At 37.5% G+C, this 17,082-nt stretch overlaps 1 protein-coding gene across 5 annotated transcripts in view; it reads right to left on the bottom strand.

Annotated features, from left to right (window-relative positions):
• The window catches only part of NIPBL (NIPBL cohesin loading factor), a 192,664-nt gene extending 189,258 nt beyond the window's left edge, over positions 1-3,406 (bottom strand). For 4 of the 5 annotated variants that reach the window (XM_019930132.3, XM_033852794.2, XM_073802063.1 and 1 more), the window contains exon 1: positions 3,251-3,383. The gene's annotated coding sequence lies outside the window, so the exon portion shown is untranslated. Of the gene's footprint in view, positions 1-3,250 lie in introns of all 5 variants that reach the window. The other variant, XM_019930134.3, reaches the window with a different exon arrangement.
• Between the last annotated feature and the right edge of the window lie 13,676 nt (positions 3,407-17,082).

Raw genomic sequence — 17,082 nt, 5'->3', positions numbered from 1 at the left:
GTTTTTATTTACTCTTTATTATTAATTTTTACACCTTATTTTGGGAGAGTAAAAATACCATAGAAGAGTATGTCAAAATATAACACAGATGGGTTCAAATGTTTCTATAGCAGTCTGATGATGAATTGGTACCAAAAAATTAAATATGAAATTAGTTTAGGAAGCCTTAGAAAATACATGTTTGAGTTGGGTAGCCTGGCTCCAAATAAAGAAAACTTCATGTTTGAATTGGTACAGCTTTGCTCATAATATTTTTGAAATTTAATAATGATCATTATGCAGAAAACCAAAACTAGGCTTACTACCATACTGAAAACTTTCACTTTTCATCCCCAAAGAGAATCTGAAATAGTCTTTCTTCGAAGATAACTCTTTTCTTCTTAAAGGTGGACGGTATTAATAATGATCCATAGCACAGGTTCAAAAGGCTTTCGAATAACTTTAGTAAACAAATTTGTTGAATGGCTTTCAAAAGGAAGCATCCAATATACTCATCTCAAAACACTAGAGTAATTATTTACTATTCAACTTTAATTTGATTTACTAGACTTTCATGATATACTTTAAAACTACTTTCTTTTCAAGTAATTATTATAAGTTACTGGTAACTCTGCAGACTCAAAAGAAACAATAAACCATACTGTTGAAATTTCTTCTAAGTATATTATGAAATATTTATCCTATAATATAACCAGCATTATAAGATTTCTGGAACACTTATAGTTGTTTCCTTTCGCTGAATTAAAAAAAAAAAAATGGAAATACAAGATTAGCCACTGGTGACTATCCCGACCAATACAGGGGAGGTAGAGCAGACTATTCCTAATCTCTAGGGAAACACAAATTATTCCTTCCAACTAAGTTATCAAAAATGTAAAGTTCAAGTTTAGGTTTTACTCAAGTTTCACAATGTCTCCTTTAAAAATAATCTATTTAATCGGTTTGGACTAAACAAAAAATATTTTCAATGTAATTTAAAGAAATATTTATGGTATCTGAACGAAAGCTATCACACAACCTATATTACTTACAGATTACTAAATATGTAGAATTAGGAAAATAGGGTCTGATAAGAACTAACTCACTTTAATTCCAAGTCACAATAAAAAATCAGTCACATAAATAGATATCTAATATACTGATTTAAACATCTGTGTAAGAAAGCTCCCTTTAACTATATAAAACGCTAAAGATAAGTTGTTCCTGCTGATGAAAACTAAGCAAGCAGAACTCCTCTTTCCATTACCTTTAGTAGAAGTATGTTCATCCCTTGACATAGGTCTCAGTATTTTAAGTTGTAAAGACAATCGCAGGTTCATATAAGGGCCTTTTAAACATTTACATTGAAGCCCTTACCCCGCCTCCCACCCCCAAATCCTCCGCTTAAGAAGTGAACTGTTCCTACCTTCTGTATTCTCCCCCCCCTTCCCCAGCCCCCATTAGCGTGCCCCCCACCCAGTGTAGGCCTGAGGCCCTGTAGCAAACAGTGTCTAACAGGAGCAGGCAGCACAAAGACAGGAATGGGAGATTAGTGGGAGGGAGGGAGGCCGGGATTGGGGCTCAGCAGGAGCTTCAGGCTTTTTAAAATTCAAACTGCTCCCTGACCAATACAAATCACGGACACGCTACTGACTACTACACGGATTTATAGCATTAAAAACATGCCTCGTACGTGACAGCTATATTAACTTCACTCTTTTTAACATTTATCCATACGTTTGCAGGAAATGTGGAACAATTTATTTTAAGCAGAGGGCCAAACTCAAGAACAACCTTCAGAAAAGTTACTTCTACAATGACAATAATAATTCAATGAGACACAAAAAATTCGAACCAATGTTAACACCCACTAATAAAACAAGGGACTTTTTTGATCAGTGTTGCTTCATTTTAAGCAATGAAAGGTTTCCTTCAGTGACTATGAGACAAAGTATCAAAACAGTCTAACCCAGGTACATTTATTTTTCTGTGCAACTTGTATGGCTGAGGACTTTTAAACTGGTTTTTCCTTTATGCCAACCTACATTACCAACGCCTCCATAAGCAAGACCTAAACACTTAACTTATTTGTGAACTAGAATTTAAGATAGAACTGACCTTTTTCTCCAGCATTTACAGATACATTTGACCTATTAAAATGACACCTCTCTCATTACACAGTCAAACATCATGGGCACAAACAGCCAATGACAATCCTGGGACCTCAAGAAGATCTGCCCTGACATGAAAGGATGGCACCTTCTACATTTTTTTTAACCTCCCAGGGATTTTAAGCATAACTTAATTTCCATCCTTCTAAAGAAAATTGGTTGTACCTGTATCTCAGCACAATTCTCAGAACATTTAAAAAATCTTTTTTAAGCTTCTACACGTTTAGATCAGGAAGTACCTAAGTGTGTTATGTATAATCGTTTAAAACTGTCCTTATACAACGCACACAAATATAAAGTGGCAGGGTAAACCTGTCAAGTACTTTATACTTGTCTTTGAATAAAAAGTCCATGTGCAACACACTGTCAAACAGCAACATAAAAGCTCTTTGCGTGGGTGGGGGTCATATGCAGTTGTCTACCACACTACGGGTTCCTATATGAAATATTCATGTGGACGACTTAATTCTTTTTAAAAAGAAAATGAGTCTTTACTAACTTTCCAACGTCCAAACAAGTTTTACACAGGAAAAGAATTACCACTGGATCCGTGTCTGAGTATTTACATTTGTCTCACTAACTGAAACTACTTCCTCCCTTCATGGGGTCACAGGGGGAAGAAGGGGGGTTGTTTGTTTCACTGGGACGTTCCCCACTCCCGGACCAGGAAAGTTGTAAATATGGGGACGGTCAAGGCACATTTGCTGTTAGTTGTATTGTTTCCGCCTCCTCACTAGCTACGGCTCTTCTCCCGGGCAAGGCCTGTCACCGACCAGCAGTAGCTCCGCTCAGCCCGAAGCTCTCCTAATCCCCGAGCTCAAGTAGATTCCGCTGGCCCGCGGCCTGCACTCTCCGCCGGGCCTACGCCTCCCCGGCCGCCCGGCAGGAGCCCAGTCCCCGCCACCGGAGCCGGCCGGGAGAGGGTACCAAACCACCGCCACCCAGGGCGACTGCCACCAGAGAGGAGCGAACTCTAGACTCGCCCGTGGAGGAGACCTGGGGCCGCTAAGGAAACGGCGGGGAGGGGAGCGAGGAGGAGAGACGCTGAGGACCTGGCGCCGCCGCCGCCGCCGCCGCCGAAATAAAGAGCAGGAATTTACCTGGGCGAATCGGCGTCTGAATCCAAGGGGAGGCCGAGGCCGCTGTGGCGAGAGACTATAATCCGGGCCGGGAGGGGGGGTGGCTACGGCTCCTCTTCCGTCTCCTCAGTGCGGGGAACATGTAGAGCCGGGGGGAGACCAGCCGAGAAGACAAATCGCTGCTTCTTCTTCCTCCTCCTCCTCCTTCTCCCACATAGAAACACTCACAAACACCCGACCGGGGGCCCGAGCTACCGGGGGGGCATCGCCGCCGGCCCGGGAACCAATCCTCCAGTCGGCGGGGGCGTCCCTCCCTGCGGCTTGGTGGTGTCGGGTGAGTCGGTACCGACGGAGGGAGGGGGGGGAGGGCGGGGGGGGAAGGAGCCCTGTGTGTGTGTCTCTCTCGTTTCGTCTCTCCCTCTCAGAACAAAATGCCGACCGGAAGTGCAGCTGCAGGAATGACTCCCTCCGCCGGCGCCAAACACTAACAACCACCCCCTCTTCCCCACTCCACTTCCGCCACCGCCGCGCCGCCGCCGCCACTTCGGTTCGCGTCTTCGGCTGCGCTGCACCGCACTGCCCGCTCCGCACCGCACCCGGGGCCGGGCGGCGGCCGGCAGCAAGGCGGCGGCGGCTCTCCTCTGCGCCTTTCTCCTCAGGGCGGCTGTGGATGTTGCCTTTTAGTGTCGATCCTGCGGAGCGGCGTTTTCGCTGCGGCACCGGCGGGCCGGGTCTTCCCGGTCTTTATTTTCCTGGAGGCCGACCGGAGCGGGGCCCGAGTTCGGTGGTGGTAGCGTGCGTGGGGGGCGCTCAGGCCCGGACCGTCTCGCAGCCCGCGCACGCCGCCCCAACTGTTCGTCTTTAGCTCTCGGGAGCCGAGCTCGGGGCGGCCACGTAGAGGACGCCCGCGATCCGACGGCGACCGAGCATTTTTTAAATGGTGTCCCTGCAGCCGGGTGGATGGATGTATCGTATTGTACACCTTTCTCTCCTTTTGAGAGGCCAGACTTTACGCCAGTCTCTGCATTATTTCTGAGGAGTGGGAACGCAACGCGTGGAGGAGACGAAGATTCTCAGCTGGATTGAAATGGAACCATGTTTGTGATGCATATATTTCTGGAAATATGTGGTCTTTTCTGGTCTTGCATTTTGTTGCCTGTGGTTTTGGCTCTTGCCTAGCAGTCGGGAGAAGGGCCTATAGGCGACGCTGTTCGAGCGAGGAGCCAGTCCGCGCCCCCCTCTAGTTGTGGGTGGAGCCGAGCACGCGGGGAGAGCCGGCGGAGTGCGGGCCGCGGGGGGGCCTGGGGCCAGACGATTTCAGACTTCGTTTTCCTTTACGTTCGAAACAGTGAGGTACTGGCCAAGGCTGGAGTACAAATGTGATTGTGTGTACAGTTCCAAGCCTCCTGTAGTCTCTGACTGAAACACGTGAAATAACTTTACCGTACAGGTCACTATTAAGTTTACTTCTGTACATTAAAAGGGGGCTATTCTTCAGGTAAAAAGTGCATAGGTAAGCTAATTTTACTCAAACGGGACGAAATCTGTGTTATATTTTCATGAGTTTACTTAAATGGTATGTTAATTATATATGCATATGTACCGGTACGCTTAAATAGGAAAATTTTCCCCACAGGTTATTCCTTTTGCCTCACATCACTCGAAGGACTAAATCAGATCTTGTCACTCCTTGACTCTAGACCCTGCCATTGTTTAGCTGGGAGTAAAAGCCAAAGCCTTGACCGCGGCCTAAAGGCGGTGCGCGCGGTGGGGCCGGGGGAGGCTTCCTCGGCCGCCTTGCAGGCAGGACGTCTGTCCTGGCTTTTCCTTCGGCCAGGCTCTTTCCCCAAGGACCACAGAGTTTGCTGCCTCACCTTCAGGATTTTGCGCAACTGTGTCCTCGGGGCTCCGTGGCCACTCTTTAAACTGCTAGTTCCCGGTACCTTGTCCCCATTTTTATCCTTCAGGCGTTCTACATATCTTACATGTTTATCTCGTTATCTGTTTTAACCAATAGAATAACGTAAGCTCTAGGAGGGCGAGGTTTTTTTTTTTCCTCCACTGTTGTTTTGTGGAGAAAATAATTCCTGACACACAGCAGATGCTTAATATTTGGTTAATGAATGAATGACGATTGTAAGCGCCCTGACCCCACCCACACAATACACCAGTTTCTGAACTCTGTCCCTTACATATGTATATACTTACACACTACAGAGAACTTTATGAAAGATTTATGGGGGAAAAAAAAAACCTAGGGAAAAAAAATGCAAGTTTATTACAAAGTTCTAGGAAACGGTACTACTTGTAGACATTGAAAGTCGTCCACAACAACACCAGAAGCCCACAAACTGTGATAATTATTTGTTTTGGGGTTTCTGTAAATGGGCTTGCTAGAGGACAGTGCATTATTGGATTATATAATCGTATGCATATTGGGGCAGTTAGCTTTGCTCTCTTCCTGAATGACAACCTGCGTTCTTCATCCAGTCTGTCCTCTTTCTTGCAAAATCGTTTAATCATTTAATCACTAAATTAAAGTCTGAAAATTTGGTTGGTTTAGCACAAACCCAGCACTACTGTAAAAGTTCATTCAGCAAGTATCTATCGGGCACAAAATGTGTGCCCAGCACAAAGATTCAAAAGGTGCTGTGTTTCTGAGGCTTAAAGGACCACATATGGCTACTTTGGTTACTACTCAATTATGCTGTCAAGCAAAGCCAACGCTAGTGAGATTTATTTTTACAGTTTCCTTCTGAAGAAAAGGTTCAGTGAATGCTGAGGTCAGGCTTAGTGTGGATATTTTAATCCACCTCTTAGTTCGCTGTTCATTTACATTTACTTACTTTATGATAAGCACCAGGTATACCAATAAATTAATTGATAAATGATTTTTGAAAACTGAAACAAATTGAGAATTTTTATTTTCTAGTGGTTGGATAAACAGGGCTTTTAAATTAAAATACAAATGCCAGGAAACTAACAACTATGCTATAAGCCTTTGGCAGTGATATTACAAATAATCATATTTCATGTATGGAATTTTTGGACAAGAAAAGGTATTTTATAACCATTAATACAATTAATTAGACACTGATTAGTAAATCCGCTTGTTCATTATAAGTGTACCTTTTAATCTTAAAGAATAGCTTTAATATATAGATGGTTTAGAATATGTTTTTTGTTCATTTTCAAAATACTAATATTTCAGTTTGCTTAGAGAAGCACCATTATCTTCTTATATACTTCCTTAAATGTTACTGGTAAGCTGATAATTTTGCATGTCCAGGTAACGAAATTCTTGGCATTATTGTAGCATTTAATTTGAAATTTTAGATATTTTTTAGTTTCTTCTCTCATTTATTAAGGACTTAACTAGGTGCTATAATTAGCTTTACAATAGGCACCTCCTAAACATTAGTGAATTAAAAATAGACAGGGTCCCTGCCTTTAAGTGTTTTAACTTGTATATAGTTTATACCAATTTTTTTCCAAATCATAGAATTAATGAAATTGTTTCAGTGCGTATCAGGATATTTCTCCATTAAATCAAGTGTTTTGCTTGCCTAAATTTAAGTATCCAAGTTGAGATCTTGTGTAGACTATTAATATAATCTTAGTGTTTTCTCTATTTCATTGTTTCTTGGTGTTTGTTTTTTGGGGGTCTTTTTGCTTAATAATTATTTTCCTCACCACCATCTATTTATTTCGCTCTTACATTTTAAAACCTTTATGTCCAAAATCAGTTGATTTATGGTGGGCTTATGTTTCATTGTTAGATCATTGATGTATCAATTCTTAGTTTGTAGGGTAGCCCAGTAAACCTTTAATCTGACCTAATATTGCCTCCTTGCTTTAAGAACTGGGTTGCACTACTCATTTTATTTGCCAAGGAGATTCCTGGATATTCCTGTATGTATTCTTGATCAATAAATGGCAAAAGATTTAATAAAATATTTTAAAATGGATTTTAAGTATTAACTACTGAATGTCATCAACAGGAATTGGTACAATTGGCAAATTATGAATTATTTTTATTGAAAATAATTTTCTTTAAGATAAATACAATTTGCCATAAAATGATAGGAATAAAAAATTTTAGAAAATAATTTTCTTCTCATTTTTTCTACCAGTTTTATCATTTGTTAGTGATAAAATTAACTTACAGGAACAGATTTTGAAAAAATAGACATGTAGTGTATATACGTTTCATAGATTATTTCAAACTACCAAAATTATTTCACATATCGGATAATTAAGGTTACTTTTAGGAATGTTTTTATCTTAAACTTTGACAAAGAATTATAGATGTTGATTTGAGGGTGAGCTACAAAAATATCAAATAGTCTGTAAATGTTTCTATTTCAAGTTCTCAAAGTAAATACCTTTATCAAATTTGTGATAGTGTTTATGAAGGTTATTCAGCATATCTTATCGATTTTTGTTAAGATGATAGAAATGAATTGTTTTTCCCCTGAATGACTTAGTTCATGTTGGCCTTGGAGAACAGGCTTTGTCTTTTCATGAATCCTTCTCGCCTCTAATTAAGGATTTTCTCTAAATTCATAGATTTTATTATTCATGCTATCCATTTATAATCCTGTGACTTTCCTATATTGTTATTTATATTTTTGTGTAGCTATGCCTTATGTTCCTGGATCAAAGTGACTAGTTCTGTGTTATACTACATTGCAAGTTTCACTGTGCATTGCATTACTGTAGGGCCCTCAAAAAGTGCACTTCTGAAATATAAATTCAATATAAAATTATTTAGGGTCATTAAATCATCATGAAAGCCTCATCTTAATGGAACCTATGCATATGCTGAATGTGAACCAGAGAATTAAACTCTACACGCATTTTAATACTAAACTAATCTGGAACAACACTGTTTAAAAAAAGATTTTATCAATGAAGGAAAAATACAAAATCCATTAAAAACTTAACATCTAAAATAGGTATGAAGGGAGTGCTTATGATGCACATTTCAAAGCACCTCCTCTAGACCAGTGTTTTAAAACTGGGTCATGTACCATTATGGGTCATGAAATAAATTCAGTGGGTTGAGACTAGCGTTTTTTATTTGAAATAGAGGAAAGAATAGAAAATCTAAGAGTATATCACACATGGTAAAGTCTGTATTTATAAACATTCATTCCATTTATGTGTGTGCATGTGCCGGGTTACCTTGTAAAATATATTTTTTATTCTGGGTATAGGCCAGAAAAAGTAGCGTTTTATCTACCGTTCAGATTTTCCTTTACTTCCCCCCTTAGAAAATGAAAAAGAAAAATGCTAGAAAGTTCTGATTGCCTATGAAATAGTGAGGAATTTTAGAGGAGGCACTAGGATATTTTAGAGAAGTTTGATATTGGTTACAGAAAGGTGATCTTAAGGTAAGAGGTAGGTAATAAACTATGTATCAATGGAAACATCAAATTTGGTTGAAGTTGTGAGAAGGAATTATTTTCCTAGTGGAGCTAAATTTGGTGTGTTTAGGTCCATAACTATTTTCTTACTGATTTGTTGTAGCGCATTTTCTAATCTCAGATGCCCAATACAGCAGAATAATAAATAAAACGCAAAAAATGTTTTTCTGCTTCTTCCTACCTTCCCTTCAATCTCAAAACAGATATTAACTAGTCATAGGAGTGCAAAGCAAACTGCTACCTTCACAAAGTGATTATCATACAAACAAGTTATTCCCTGAAAATGAAACTCCTGAAAAATAACAAACTTTCAATAAGGTTTTTCTGGCCAAAGTAAATAATAATTTCTTAACTTTAAGTAAATAGTTAACTTTCATTTGCCATCTAGCTCATCTGTGTATTTAAATAAATGTACTTAAAACTGTCTGCAGAATTTAAAAGGGAAATTTTAAAATGAGAGAATTGTGTATAGAATTAAAAGGGAGGCAATATAGTGTGATCAGTGGGATGAAAACTACCTACCAAACAGAAAATGAGAATTATGTTATACTGAAATGTTTTAATAAAATTTAGACATTTTGAAAAAGTTAAACATTTCATTACCATTTCACCTTATTTCAGTATAGATTTCAGTATTGTAATGTTGGTGAGCGTTAATGAAAGGTTTTTTTTCAGACATATGATACCAGCTCCCTTTTGATTATAGATGTTTAAGGCCTAGTTTGATTAAAACCTCAGCTAAACACAAAATTTTCTAGAGAACTGACATGAGAATCTCAAACTCAATTATTGAACCAAAGCTTATTCACCCCAAATACTTCACCAATACAAATATGTACCCTATTGAACTAAGAAAGGAATTATATTACTAACCAGCAGAGGGAGCCAAGTCAGTCCTGAAGGATAGGAGTGTAAAGAAAGACCACATGACTTCCTGTTGTGAGTTTGTTGTGGCAGCTGTTCAGTTTAGTCTACCAAAAAGCCAAGTAGAAGGCTAAGAAGGCTACCAATGTATCAGATGTGGATAGGGTGACAATTCTGTCAAAATTACGTTGCAGGAAGCGATCTGAAAGGAAACACTTACGCTTAAGTTAAGGGCAGCCTTGCGAAGAACGTGTAGCATAAAAGAGAATTCTTTAAAAACATGTTAAAAACTAAATGAGTAAAATACGCAAACTAACATTGGTTTTCTTTCTACTATAGGTGGTGAAACTTAGGTGGATCAGAACAAAGCAAAGCTTATTAACCATTAAGCAGAAGCAATTCAAGTAGAAATATAAAAGTGGAAATGTCTCGGTATTATAACCTAAGATGGAAAACCAAAGAAAATAGTACCTAGGGCCATGATGAATTACTCACTAGATGTAACAGTAAACCATTTCTTAATAATTCCATTTTTATTGAAAGCTGAAATTAGTCTCTAATAGGCACATTATAAAATGATCAAGTTGGCAGAAATAGATTGATCTTACATTAAAATTGTATGTACTTTGATAATCTAAAAAACAAAGGATAAATTTTAATAAAGAATGATTACAGTGAATTAATATGAGGTGATTTTTCACTTTAAAAATAAAAAATAGAATTGTTTCCATTACCCTTTATAAACAAAACAAAAAGTAATACCTTGATTTGTGACATGTTTGGAGGAATATAGTAGCTAAATGACAGTTGTACTGTCAGCTTATTTAATATATTCTAAGTACCTCAAAATCTCCGATAGAATGATTATTCGAAGTAAAATTGTAAGAGCTGGGTGTTAGCTAACTGTATTAAAATTAAAAAATTTAAAGGCCCAAACAATTTTAGTTTAATAAACTAAATAATGGTAGTCTAGCCGCTTACTCATTGTAAGGTTTGTGGAAACATACTGTCCAAAGCATAGAAGGACAATGGATTCAGGGAGATTTTAGCTATAGGTATATTTACTTATGTGTTTGTTCATTCTAAAAATATACTTCTTGAACACATACTATCTCCACAGGACATGGAGCATGTATTCATTCTTACATCTTGTTGAAAGATTTAATTTCATTAATATTATGTGAATAGTCATAGAAATTCAATATGCAGCCCATTGAATCCAAGGAGATGGCACTTAGAAGCAAATCATTTAATATTGAGTACTAGAAGGTAGACTGTAAACCTCTGTAAGTTAGTTCTTTTATAATACTACATTATACTGACATTATATATTGTCATCTGGTATCAAATCAGTTAATCACAGCAATAATATCCAATAAGTAAAATTCATCTAATAGCAGCTGTAGAGACATTTTAGTGCCAAAAAAGAATTCAACCAGTATTACTACGAATTATGTGCTTCTTTTACACATAAGTTGCTATAAATATGGACTATTAGAATTGCATAAACTGACTTCCCTGGTGGAGCAGTGGTTAAGAATCCAACTGCCAATGCAGGGGATACGGGTTCTATCCCTGGTCTGGGAAGATCACACATGCTGCGGAGCAACTAAGCCCGTGAGCCACAACTAGTGAAGCCCGTGCTCCGCAACAAGAGAAGCCACTGCAATGAGAAGCCCGCGCACTGCAATGAAGAGTAGCCCCCACTCGCCACAACTAGAGAAAGCCTGCACGCAGCAATGAAGACCCAACACAGCCAAAAATTAATTAATTAATTAATTTTTAAAAAGTGCATAAACAGCCTGACCTTTTAACTATATTTTAAATTTTGTTAGTGTTTTCACCCATGGAAAATGCTATACTGATCTTTTAAAAATTTCATTAATAAAGTGGCAATAGCTTTGCCATGAACCATTTTTTTATTGATAAGCATAATAATGGGTTAATTCATCAAAATTCAATAGAAACTATTAACTTTGTCACCAAAGTCAACATTTCAGAGTCTAAAATGCGTAGTATGTTTTTCTGCTTTATCTAGTTTTTATTTAACATCTAAAGCTCTGTAAAGATAAAACCAGAGGAAGGAAAGAAAATAGCTCATACCTTATCTTATTCCAGAGTAGGGAATGGTGACAGATTAAGAAAAGCACCCAAACACTGACTTCCAGTGAACAAAATGAGGTCTGAGTAAAGAATTTTGCTTTCCCTAAAACAAATTAAATACAACATTTTAGTCAGGAATTTATACCCACACATGAATACTGTTTTTAACACTGCACTTGAGACATTTGAAATATTTTATTTTCTCTTTGACAAAACACCACCAAAATCCAAATTGCTTTAGTAGTCATGTTTCTAGTTTATCATCTTCTTTCGGTCTTACACTGTTGAATTCTGCATCTCTTCTAAAGCACCTCTCTGGTGTAGCCTTCTCGCTATTGCCTTCTTCCTAATTCAGTCATCAACATTCATTAGCTTTCTCCAATATATTCAGCTGATCTCTCAAGATCATATCCAGACAAACTATGTAACTTTCGCTTTATGTAAGGAGAAATAGCTTATTATGAATTTAGAAGAGCTATAGTAGTACTTGACAATACTTTATATATGCAAATGTATTTTTAATTTGAAGAACTTACTGCACATCTTGTAGGCGTTATGTAAAAAATTTTAATGTCTATTTTGTTTTAGTTTAGAATTAATAATGATTTAATGTTTAATCTTGTGTTTACATTAAATATTTTGGGCTTAATTCTCCCTATAATATTCCTGTAAAAACATCATGGTTGTGAAATCTCGGTTTAAGAAATGCTCATCGGAAAACTGGTTTGAAATTATTCTGATTACAATGTAACTATTATATTCAGTATGGCAAGAGTTAAGTGTGACCTCTGAATAAATGTGTTTTTAATTCTGAGTATCAGAAGACAAGGTCTTCTTAAAGAAATTTTGAATTTGTATATCCAAAGTTAAGAGAGAAGTGTTTTTTACTTACATTTACAACATTTTTACTGTAGAGCCTTCATTTGACAAGCATGTACCCAGCACCTATCTACTGGAAACAGTAAATCCAAATGAATAGCCTTGTCTCTTTCTTCATACAACTCACAGCCAAGAGGAAGACTAGATCAAATACCCTTAAAACAGTGAAATAAATGACTATGAGTTGTATCAAAAGTGCTATGAAAGTACTAAAGATACCTGGAGGTTTTGAGAAAAGCTTCACAGGAGAGGTAAAATTTGAACATTAGTAGAGGAGAAGTAATTTTCCAGGCAAAGAAAGACAGGAAGAAAGGAAATCAACCATTCTAAAGAGGGAGAGGAACATATAAAAAGGTATAAAATTGGGAGATTGGGATTGACACATACACACTACTATATATAAAATAGGTAACTAATAAGGACCTACTGTATAGCACAGGGAACTCTACTCAATACTCTGTAATGACCTATATGGGAAAAGAATCTTAAAAAGAGTTGATACATGTATATGTATAACTGATTCACTTTGCTGTACAGCAGAAAGTAACGCAACATTGTAAATTAACTATACTCCAATAAAAATTTTTTAAAAAATAAAAAGGTATAGATACATAAGAAAGTTCCTTGTATTTCATAATCTGAAAATTGGTTTGGTTAGAATGCAGGTTAGGTAAGGAGTCTGGGATCTGCTTACTCCAGTATAAAGTGTTTGGATTTTATCCCACACTCAACAGGTAAACATTAAAAAATTTTACACCCAAGATTATATGATAAAATTTGCATTTCAGAATCACTCTGCAAATTAACGTTAAAAAGTACCTATTGCATTAGAAAAAAAATAAAAGTATGAACCTGCAAGTTTCATACTATTTAGAAATATATTCTGAGTATTCATACTCTTTGTACTCATGCTCTTTGACACAGAACTTTCTCACTTGGACTCTTGATGTGGCTTTTTAAATTTCAATTAAAGCAGAAAGAAGCTTAGGAAACTGAATGAAGGAAAGATGCTATGTGAGGGAGCCTGGAGAAACGTGAATAAGAGAGCTAATGTAATTGTTCAAGTGAGACAATGAAGGCTGGGTTATGGGAGCATGGCTAGACAGATGGAGGTAGATTTGGAAGATAAACTAGAATTGAGGACTCCTTGAACCAATGAATGTGTAAAGTAAGATAAAGTGAGGAAGGGAGGACTCAAGGATCACTGACAATTCAGATTTAGTTCTTTAAAAGGGCTCTGGTGTCAATAAATGAGATAATACATACAAGAGAAAGTGCAGGCTGAGAGCAGAGAGGAGTAAGAATAAATTTGGGTTAAATTAAATCCGAGTTGCCTATTAGACTCCCAGTAAGAAATATCCAATAGGCAGCTGAAAATATGTGTGGATATTTGGGAGCTAGGGATAAAGACGTGAGAGTCATCTTCATATAGATGATAGTTGAAGCCACAGAGTTGAACCCAGGGAGAGTTTATAAAATGAGAAAGAGCCAAAGAATTATAAGGACTACGAAGGAAAAAGCAAGCTACCAAAGTCTGCTATGGTTTAATAATCCACCACTTTCCCCTAAAATATTTGAAAAGAACCCTTTTTATTTATAACACATTTAGTTAAATATTATAACAGATGCTTGGCTCTGAAATCAATAACCTATAAAATATTACCTAATCTTGGAAGTATTCAATTACTGTCTCTTTCTCTTACATTTTACTTGGAAATGGGAGAGGAAGAGAACAGAGGTTGCTTTCTTAAAAGAGAATAATAGAAAAGGTTAATGACATTTTATTTCTAAGAAGCAAATTCTTCTTAACATTATATAATATTTACAACCCAGATCTAGAAAGTTTAGCAACAGCGTCCAAACTTTCCAAGTAGTTTCTGCTATACTAGCCCCAAGTTGCCACTCCAGTCCAATCTGCAAGCCTATCTACCTGACTATTCTTGCTGTTTTCACTTAGATCATTCCTTCTTAACCCCTGTTTCTCTTACGACTAACCCTCTCATAATATCTATCTAGTCATCATCGGTTTCCACTGTCTCCATACATTTTGATTCTTCTAGTCAAGGGTAATATCACAGTCTTCGTTGTTCCTGCCACCTAATTTTTAGTAAGACAGAAAACTAGCATAACAGGGTTGAAATGAAGATTATGCAAACATAGCATAGTCTAGAGATATCCATTTTTTCAGTAGTGAAACACAACAATCAGAAATCCATAAGGCTTCCCTGGTGGCACAGTTGTTAAGAATCCGCCTACCAATGCAGGGGCCACAGGTTCGAGCCCCGGTCCGGGAAGATCCCACATGCCGCGGAGCACCTAAGTCCGTGTGCCACAACTACTGAGCCTGCACTCTAGAGCCCATGAGCCACAACTACTGAGCCCGGCTCCACAACTACTGAAGCCCGTGCGCCTAGAGCCTGTGCTCCGCAATAAGAGAAGCCACCGCAATGAGAAGCAAGGGCACCACAACGAAGAGTGGCCCCCGCTTGCCGCAACTAGAGAAAACCCGCGCACAGCAACGAAGACCCAACGCAGCCAAAAATAAATAATGATAAATAAAATATTTTTTTAATCTTAAAAAAGAAGAAATCCATATATCTCTGGGCCACATACATTTTAAATCATAACAATAATGGAATTATAATCTATTAACTTTTCAAAAGTATTTAGCTTTATAGTGTCCAAATAGTTTACTCAGCTTTCTTCATATAATAGTCCAATTATGGGCCAATTACTAGTCTTCAATCAATTTTTAAAAGTAAGTGAGAATATTATTATACATCAGATCAAACTGTGCTCTCAAGAACAAAGGGCTGTTCAAGAAATTGTACTGGGACACTGAGATAGCCACATGCAAAAGAATGGAGTTGGACCCTTACTTCATACCGTATGCAAAAGTTAACTCAAAATGCATCAGCGACCTAAATGTAAGAGCAAAACGTATAAAACTCTTAGAAGAAAACACAGAGGGCAACCTTTATGACCTTGGATTTGGCAAAGGATTCTTAGATATGAGAAAAAAGCACAAGCAACCCCTCCCCCCCAAAAAAGATAACTTAGATTTCAAAATTAAAAACTCTTGTGCTTCAAAAGACACAATCAAGAAAGAAGATGGGGAAAAAAATCCCATAGAATGGGAAAAAGTACTTGCAAATCATATATCTGATAATGGATCTGTATCTAGAATATATAAAGAACCCTTACAACTCAATAATAAAATAATGAATAACTTGCTTTTAAAATGGGTAAAAGATCTGAGTAGATATTTCTCCAAAGAAGAAAAACAAATGGCCACTTAGCACATAAAAAGATGCTCAACATCATTAGTCACCAGAGAAATGCAAATCAAAACCACAATGAGATACTACTTCAAACCCACTAGGATTGCTAGAATAAAAAAGTCAGATAATCGGACTTCCCTGGTGGTCCAGTGGTTAAGACTACACCTTCCTTCCAATGCAGGGGTTGCAGGTTCGATCCCTGGTCGGGGAGATAAAATCCCACTTGCCTTATGGCCAAAAAAACCAAAACATAAAACAGAAGCAATATTGTAACAAATTCAATAAAGACTTTAAAAATGGTCCACATCAAAAAAAAAAAATCTTAAAAAAAAAAGTCAGATAACAAGCATTGGCAAAGATGTGGAAATACTGGAACGCTTATACACTGCTGGTGGGAATGTAAAATAGTGCCGCTGCTTTGGGAAACAGTCTGGCAATTCCTGAAATGATTAGGCCTCTAGTTACCATATAACCTAGCAATTCTACTCTTAGGTATACCCAGGAGAAATGAACACATATGTCCGCCCAGAAGTTTGCACACAAATGTTTATAGTAGCATTATTCAGAATCACCAAATGGTGGAAACAACCTAAATGTCCACCAACTGGCAAAGGTGTAAACAAGATGTACTATATCCATACAATGGTGTATTACAGGGAAATCTATAGGGGCATAAAGTAAATTAGTAGTTGCTTAAGAGCTGTGGGTGTCAGGAATGAGTGAATGGGAAGGGTGATAGTTAAAGGGCATAGGGTTTCTTTCTTGTGGAGAAGAAAATATTCTAAAATTAACTGTGGAAATGATTGAACATATCTGTGAATATACTAAAAACCATTTAATTGAACACTTCAAGTGCGTGAATTTTATGGCATATGAATTCTATCTCAATAAAGATGCTAAAAATTATAAAAAAAAAACAAGGACTCTATACAGAGAGGACACATCTCAGTTTTCACTCCAGGTTTATATTACTGAAAGGGGCCCTCAGATTTGATTTCCATGGTTTCAGGAAAGGGAATATAATACACATTAACAGAGGTGGAAGACTCGTATATTGCAAGAATTTGGCCACAGAGCCAGAAATTTCATAAGAGTTACTTACGATGTATATATTCATCCTCAATATCCTAGAGATTCTAAGGGTTCTTCGTGGACATAGTTTGCTTTCAGCGTAATCAGTACTTCTTTAAGTACAGCGATGTTACAAGGCAGAGGCTTAAAACATTCAAATACATCACTCTAAAGTCAGCTGCAGAAACAACGCATAATTCATGCTAATGAAAATTTGTGAATTTCT

Source organism: Tursiops truncatus, chromosome 3, assembly GCF_011762595.2.
Source record: "Tursiops truncatus isolate mTurTru1 chromosome 3, mTurTru1.mat.Y, whole genome shotgun sequence".
Taxonomy (NCBI): Eukaryota; Metazoa; Chordata; class Mammalia; order Artiodactyla; family Delphinidae; genus Tursiops; species Tursiops truncatus.
Note: the sequence above shows the minus strand (reverse complement) of the source record. Positions and strands in the feature narration are given on the sequence as shown.